This window comes from Lynx rufus, unplaced genomic scaffold (genome assembly GCF_022079265.1).
Source record: "Lynx rufus isolate CCGP_SWC_20201006 ecotype Redwood Valley unplaced genomic scaffold, mLynRuf1.p SCAF_5, whole genome shotgun sequence".
In the NCBI taxonomy this organism is placed as follows: Eukaryota; Metazoa; Chordata; class Mammalia; order Carnivora; family Felidae; genus Lynx; species Lynx rufus.
Window position 1 is genome coordinate 45,270,985 of NW_025814867.1, and position 7,851 is coordinate 45,278,835.

The following is a 7,851-nucleotide window of genomic DNA, read 5'->3' on the forward strand; positions in this document are numbered from 1 at the left end:
GACGCCTGGACACGTGTGCGGCCGCTCAGGCGCGCGGGGACTGGCAGAGCCACCCTGCGCTGGGGCGCCGGCTCCGCCCGAGTCCAGCTGGCAGCGCGGGGGGCCGCCTAGCGAGGGCCTCTCCTGCCCAGGCTGCGGGCCGGCCCGCGCCAGTGAGCATGCCCGGCTCGCCGCGGCCGCGCGGGGTCTGCCTTCCGGGTTGGGGAGGGGGCCGCCCTTTGGCAAGGCGTCGCTGAAGTCCTGTGGCCACACCCCGGGGAGCCACGCCGGCGCTTCCCGGGCGCAAACCAGAAGGACAACTTCGGGCGGGCGGGGGCTAGGGTGGTGGGCGGGGCGGGACGCGCGCCCCTGCCCAGGTCGGAAAAAACCGAGAGGTTTCTCTTTCCCCGGGTTGAGTCACCCGCGCGAGAGGGGAGGCTGGTGGCGCCGGCGGGCGGGCCGAGTCTGGAACGCTGGGTCAGCTTTGGGCGGGAGTAGGGCAGGGGGCTCCGGCTGGGTCTGCAACGGGCCCAGGACCTGGTGCTGGGCTGTTAAAGGTGGGTTTGGACCACTCCTTAGTCCTGCGTCCCAGGGTGGGAAGGAGGTAAGCTCTATTAATTTACCAGCGGACCTGGCGACGTTGAATTGAGAGCCACTGACTTGCAGGCCAGGGATGGAGATCATGGACAGCGTTGGCTAAAAGGAGAGTTCAAGATCACTGGAAGTGCCAGAAATGTGGGTTGGGGTCTTGAGGCCTCAGGAAGACTAGGTGACCCTCCAGTACAAGGCGGTGCATCCTCATCTTTGAAATCCCCCGGAAGTCCAACGCAAGTTGTAGGCGCTGACTCCGCACACCCCGCGAAGCCCTAGAGAGGTGATGATACTCCAGAGTGAACCACATGTTAATTTAATGTATGCTGTATGCGCCGCGTGGAATTGCTGTTCTGCATAATATGAGCCACTGACGCTGAAGCTGGGGAAAGGTGCTACCGAAATGGGAATCGGATGATTCTTTGTAGGAGAGACAGTGAGTGGAAAGGAACAAGTCTGGACTGGGTGAAGAACGGTGCCTTCCATTTACCATCTGTGTGTCTTGGGCCAAAGTCTTTAATTTCTTTGTGCCTCAGTTTCCTCATCTGTAAAAATGGAATAAAAATAGTACCTACCTTGTAAATGGGACAGTGAGGATTAAGTGAGTTTGATATATGTGAAGAACTCGGCCTATCCTAAGCACTTCTTCAGTGTTAGCTATTATTTTAAAAAAATTAATAGTGAATATGTAATGAATAAAATCATCCAAAAAAAAAAAAAAGCTGTTAGAGCCCAGAAGAAATAAAATGTAATCTTATAAAGACATCTAGAAAGACTACATGCATAGAATTGGTGAAATCTGATCTAAATCTTGAAAAACAATTAATAGACATTGTGTCACTCAATCATTTAGTGTTTCCTGAACGTTTATTATGTGCCAGCCATTGTTTGGGTTCTGAGAAAGGTTATTATTCAGTTTTCATTCTAGTGAGGGAGCAATGCCAATAACCAGATACTCATGAGAGAAGATTTCGGCTTACTAGGTTGGGGGTGGGGAGTGAAAACATTGCATCAGGAGTTAAAGCACAGTGAGAGAATGCACTTGGGGATTTACTGAGACTTGGGTGAGTGGACAGCATGGGAACCTCAGTCGGCCTCTTAAGACCTTTAACCTCAAAGGGAGGCAGTGACCACAGTAGATTTTTGAAAAACAATAATACGACTGAAGCTGAGTTTGTGGAAGGGTACTCTGGGGGGATACAAAATAACTAATATTTACTGAGTGCCCACTATGTGCCAGGCGTGGATGGCTCTAAGGATTTCTCAATAACCCTACGTGATGGGTACTGTTGTTATCTCCATCTTATACTTGAGGAAACTGAGGCACAGGGAGATTAATTCGCTCAAGATGAAACAGCTAATAATGTTGGAAAATGCTCCAGAGCCCCATTCTAACTACTAGTCTATAGCCCTTTCATTTATACTCAACTCCTACTTATAGCCTGGTTAAGGAGTTGAGATCAGCGCACTCAACAGTCAGAAAATAGTGGTAGAGCCTGTAATAAAGCACCGAATTTTGTGGGTACACTTTACATAAATTCGTTCCTTAGCTGATCTTGAGTGGAAAAAAAATTAAATTGTATTTATTTTATCTTTATCTTTTTAGAGCACATCGAACATAATAGTGACAACAACAGAAAAATTCACCCATAGTTTCACTTTTATCTGGGAAAATATAACATTTTCCACTTTTAATTTAAAACCCAAGTGTGTCGAATTTATTAGCAGAATTTGTTTTCCTTCCCTCCACCCCTGGCCTCTCAGTTCAGGTGCCCTCTACTCCCAGAGCTTATACTGAAGAAACAGGGTCCCTACTCTGGCCATGTTTACGTGAGCCTTCAGTTCTCCAGCCCGCTAGGCCATGGTTGTTCAAAAAAGCAATTTGGGGGGTGCCTGGGTGGCGCAGTCGGTTAAGCGTCCGACTTCAGCGAGGTCACGATCTCACGGTCCGTGAGTTCGAGCCCCGCGTCAGGCTCTGGGCTGATGGCTCAGAGCCTGGAGCCTGTTTCTGATTCTGTGTCTCCCTCTCTCTGCCCCTCCCCCGTTCATGCTCTGTCTCTCTCTGTCCCAAAAATAAATAAACGTTGAAAAAAACAACAACAACAAAAAAAAAACAACAAAAAAGCAATTTGGTTTTGGAGATGTTGAAACAAAGAACAGGAAAACCAGCTCTCTGCAGAGACAATTTTTCTAAAAATACAGCTAAGCCATCCATTCTTACCCTGTCAGATGCCTCCCGGGGTATGAAGAAATTTCTTCTTGTTTCCTCCTTTACGTCAATGCATTCTTGATTAAGTCAACTAGGGTGATTAAAGAAAAAAAAAAATCTCCTCTGGGCAGTTGCTAAAGGTTGGTAGGACAAGAGTGGACAGGCCTGCTGGTCGACCCACATTGATCACCTCTCCATGCTGCCAGACTGGCTTTTCTAGTCCTACTTCTTTCTTGCTCCTTCCATGGGGCTTTTGTTTTTTGAAAAAGTTTTTCAAATGTTTTATTTATTTTTGAGACAGGGAGAGACAGAGCACGAACAGGGGAGGGTCAGAGAGAGGGAGACACAGAATCTGAAACAGGTTCCAGGCTCTGAGCTGTCAGCACAGAGCCCAACACGGGGCTCAAACTCATGGACCGGGAGATCATGACCTGATCTGAAGTCAGCCGATTAACCGACTGAGCCACCCAGGCGCCTGCATGGGGCTTTTGAATCAGAGAAGGGTGGCCTTTGCACAGTGGGCACTGTGAGCTAGAGTACTCTGTCACAAGGGCATGTATGCTAAGATGAACTGTGTTATTTGCCCTTGGGGGTTCCTGTTGTTGCCAAGCTTGTGTTGTATGCGTGACTTTGTGGTCTGGGGAGTGGGGGGTGCGGGGTCCTCAATCTTTTGTCATCTCCTGATTATTGACTCATTTACCACATCTGCTGGATGACAGGCTGGCCTCCTTCCCCACCCACTGAGCCCCGGATTGTGCAAAAGGGACACGTATGAAGCAGGACACCTCTCCTCATCCCGTCTCCCACTTTGTACTACCATTTAAAGATGAGGGCTGGGGTGCCTGGGTGGCTCAGTTGGTTGAACATCTGACGTGAGCTCAGGTCATGATCTCGCGGTTTGTGAGTTCAAGCCCCATGTGGGGCTCTGTGCTGACAGCGTGGAGCCTGGAGCCTGCTTCAGATTCTGTGTCTCCTTCTCTCTGCCCCTCCCCTGCTCATTCTCTCTCTCTCTCTCTCTCTCTCTCTCAAAAGAAAAAAAAAAAAGGTGAGGGGTGTGCTGAGAAACCTTTCTTTCCTTCAAATATCAGGATAGGTCTTGTTTAAAAAAACCTCCCAGGTGAGCCCCTAATCTCACCTAAACTGCTGAGCACAATGAAAACTGCTCCAGCTAGACAGACGAGCTCTTGCCCTTCTTTCTGTAACTTACAAATTGTGCGGTTTTGCAAATTGGGCAACTTCGGCAATCAGGCAAACGGTGTGCATTTTCAGAGCGAAGTGTGATTGGCTTCTTCTGTTGAGATTTAAAGATGACTCAGGAGTGCATTGAAGCTTGCTGCGTGGAAAGTTCTGATAAGGGGAAAGCTCGTGGGAAATTTTGGAGGTGACTGTGAGGCCTCTGGTAATTATGGTAGGAACTTTTACTTTTATAAAATACTTTTGTTTCTGGGGTAATTTCCACATGCTCAAACTTCTTCTGAGTAATGATGGGTATTTCTTGAACAACCATCATGTACTTAGTACTGTGTATTGCACAGTGTAGGTGTATGCATTTGCATTATTTTTGTATCCATACTTAGCTAATGTTTCTCCAGTGCTCACCCTGTGCCACTGTTCTGAGCACTTTAATATTTTAATTCTTTTAAACTTCACCATGACCTATCAGGTATATATTTATAGATAATACAACAGGTAGAGAGAGGCCAGGACTCTGTAGTAAGTGACCTTTAAGAGGGATCCAGTGGTCCCTCCCCTTGGCGTCTGCCCCCTAGGTAATCCCCTCCGGCTGAGTGAGAGCTGGACCAGCTAATTCACTTTAAATGACTAGAATGTGGCCAAAGTGATAGAATATCACTTCTGAGATTAGGTTACAAAAAGACTAAGACTTCCATCCAGCTCTCTGTCTGTTGCTGAGTATACTATGTGGACGAAGCCAGCTGCCACATTGCAAGTAACCTTAAGAAAAGCCTCACATCACGAGGCACTGATGTGTCTGGCCAATAGCCAGGGAAGATTCCAGGCCTGGCTGACAATTTGATTTACTTCTAAGACCCTGAGCCAGAGGACCCAGTTAGGCTGATGCACAGAAATGGTGAGACAATAGACGTGTGTTGTTTGCAGCTATTAAGTTTGGGGATAATTTTTTACAAAGCATTACATAACTTGTACACCTGTCCAAGGTCCAAAAGCTTGTCTGTAAAAAAAAAAAAAAAAAAGCAAAGTATAGACCCCCTACTTTATCTTAAATTATTTTTATTCTAATGCTACTTAAGTAATATAGAACCAAATCTAGGAATAAATTTTTTATGATTATTGTTGTATATAGCTACAAAACAAAACAAAAAAAAAAAAGAGAATACCAAAAAAATCCAGAATTCATACTTTTGTTTCTTATTTTGATTTGAATTCATACTTTTTAATGATAATTTCATAGGATGGAAAATGTGTTAGAATGAAATCATCATTTCATTTGGAAACAACCTCAATGTCCACTAACAGGAAAATGGACTATGTAAACCATCCTACAAAATCCTCTGCAACTTGGAAACTTGGACAAGGTCTCAAAGACAAACTGCTATATGAAAAAAACCAGTGGGGCGCCTGGGTGGCTCAGTCGGTTAAGCGTCCGACTTCAGCTCAGGTCACGATCTCGCGGTCTGTGAGTTCGAGCCCCGCGTCGGGCTCTGGGCTGATGGCTCGGAGCCTGGAGCCTGCTTCCGATTCTGTGTCTCCCTCTCTCTCTGCCCCTCCCCCGTTCATGCTCTGTCTCTCTCTGTCTCAAAAATAAACTTAAGAAAAAAAAAAGAAAAGAAAAAAACCAAGCTGCAACCAAGAAACCCTCAAACAATCCCATTTATGTATAAAGAAGCAAGCAAAACAAAACTGCTATTTCCTTGCATGCCTAACAGGGCATAGAAAGGCCTGGAAGGAGACGGTGAGCTGATGACAGTGATGGTTTCTAGGGAGGGGAGTGTGAGGGGATGTGGGGGGAGCTTTTGTTTTGCCTTTCTATGTTTCTGTAGTTTCACCTTTTTATGTGTCTTTGCTTCTGTTTCTTTATTCTTTCCCTTTTTTTGAAATGAAAATTTATTTGTGTGTAATTAAAAAATTAAAGTATTGTTCTTGCCCATCTGTCCTTGCTTTGGCTGTAGGGTTGGTGTCAAAATGAATGGTATATGAAAGATCAGCCAGCCAGCCAGGAAAGGTGGTCCTTGCATCTGGGAGATGACTTACTGAAATTGGTCCTGTAATAAGAATAACTCGAAGGCAGTTTGTGACTGCAGCCTGGAGACCATGGAGGGAAGAAAATAGGCAGCTGGGGGACCCGGTGTTCCAAAGGACTCTTCCTGGCAGAAGCCAAAATTCAAAGGTTGATCAAAGGTAAAGGTGGAGTTGTGAGCCAAGTAGTTGTGGCCATCGGCCAGCTGAGCAAGTGCAAAGATTTATTTAGTTTGGAGGCCACAGATAAAATTAGACCCAGGCTTGACTTCTGGGCGAGTTAGTAGCCCAAAAGGGGAATAGTATTAACGAGAGCTCACTCTTGCACAGCGCTGACTGTACATCAGACACCCTTTTAGGCACATAACATTTAATTATTGTAAGAACCCTATGATGCATGTACTATTATCCCATTTTATAAGTGAGTAAAGTAAGGACCTCGGAGAGTTAATTTCTCGCCCCAGGTCACACAGCTGGTACATGGCAGAAGCAGGATTTAGATCCAGATAGTTTTAGCTCCAGTATCTGTGCCCTTCTTTTTTTTTTTTTTTTTTTTTTATTTATTTTTTTTTTAAATTTTTTTTTCAACGTTTTTTATTTATTTTTGGGACAGAGTGAGACAGAGCATGAACGGGGGAGGGGCAGAGAGAGACGGAGACACAGAATCAGAAACAGGCTCCAGGCTCCGAGCCATCAGCCCAGAGCCTGACGCGGGGCTCGAACTCACGGACCGCGAGATCGTGACCTGGCTGAAGTCGGACGCTTAACCGACTGCGCCACCCAGGCGCCCCATCTGTGCCCTTCTTAATCACTCAGCCATCCTGCCAGAAATCCTTTTGAAAGTTTCAAACAGTGTGATAAAAACCATGGTAGAGGTGGGAAAACACAGGGGGATGAAACTCATGCTTCCTGGATAAGTATGAGGAAGATATTAAGAAAAAGGGACATTATTCCAGTTGGGTTTTTTTTTTCTTTATATACTTTTATGTAACATAACTAACAATGTACAGGATTGGGTGGTTTCTGTTCACTTGAGTCTTGAAGCAGGAGTAGGAGTATGACAAGCAAAGAAGGGGGTAAAGAATGCAGTCCAGGGAGAGGGAGCAGCACACATGAACGTATGGAGCTCTTAAAACTTTTATTTACCTGGGGAGGCTTCTGCCCTGTCCCTTTACATACTGACCCAAATCAGCCACCCCCCTCCCTCCATCCCCCTCTTTCTGAGCTGGCTATTGAGGTAGATTTGCCCGTCAGCCACCCTCCCTGGACTATTTATTCTCAGATCCCTCCCTTACTGAGACAGACACGGTTTAGTCCTTAGTGAGAAGTGAAGAAAGGCAGAGGGGAGAGACAGTTCTGAATACCCTCCCCATTCTCCCCAACTCCCCGACATCATTTAGGATTCCACAGAGAGCCTCATTCAGGTAGGGCCCAACACAGAATGTGGATCATTGAGAACCAGCAAAATTGACATAACCTTGAGGCCTCAAATAATACATTCCTCTCCTTCAACATCAATTTCATCAGATTAAAAATCCAATAACAGGCTGTCATTGAGCCTGAGAAAAGAGATGGTAATAAAAGGGAGAATCTGACTCCATAATGGAAAGCAGGTGATTTTTAAAATTGGTTTCTCCAGCTGTCTATGCTACGGAAATTGAGGAAAGGTAGAAAAGCCTGTGCATGTAGCTTCTCCCCAGTTCTCCTTACTTTCCTGCACGTGCTCCTTCCCCTTCTATTTGGTTGGACTGGGTGAGTGGCCTCGTTATGGCCCCTAGTTACCTGGCGGGGACTTGGAGAGTCATCCTCACTTCTCCCTAGTTCTGTCTCCTTAGCCTCCTACAACATACCCCTCC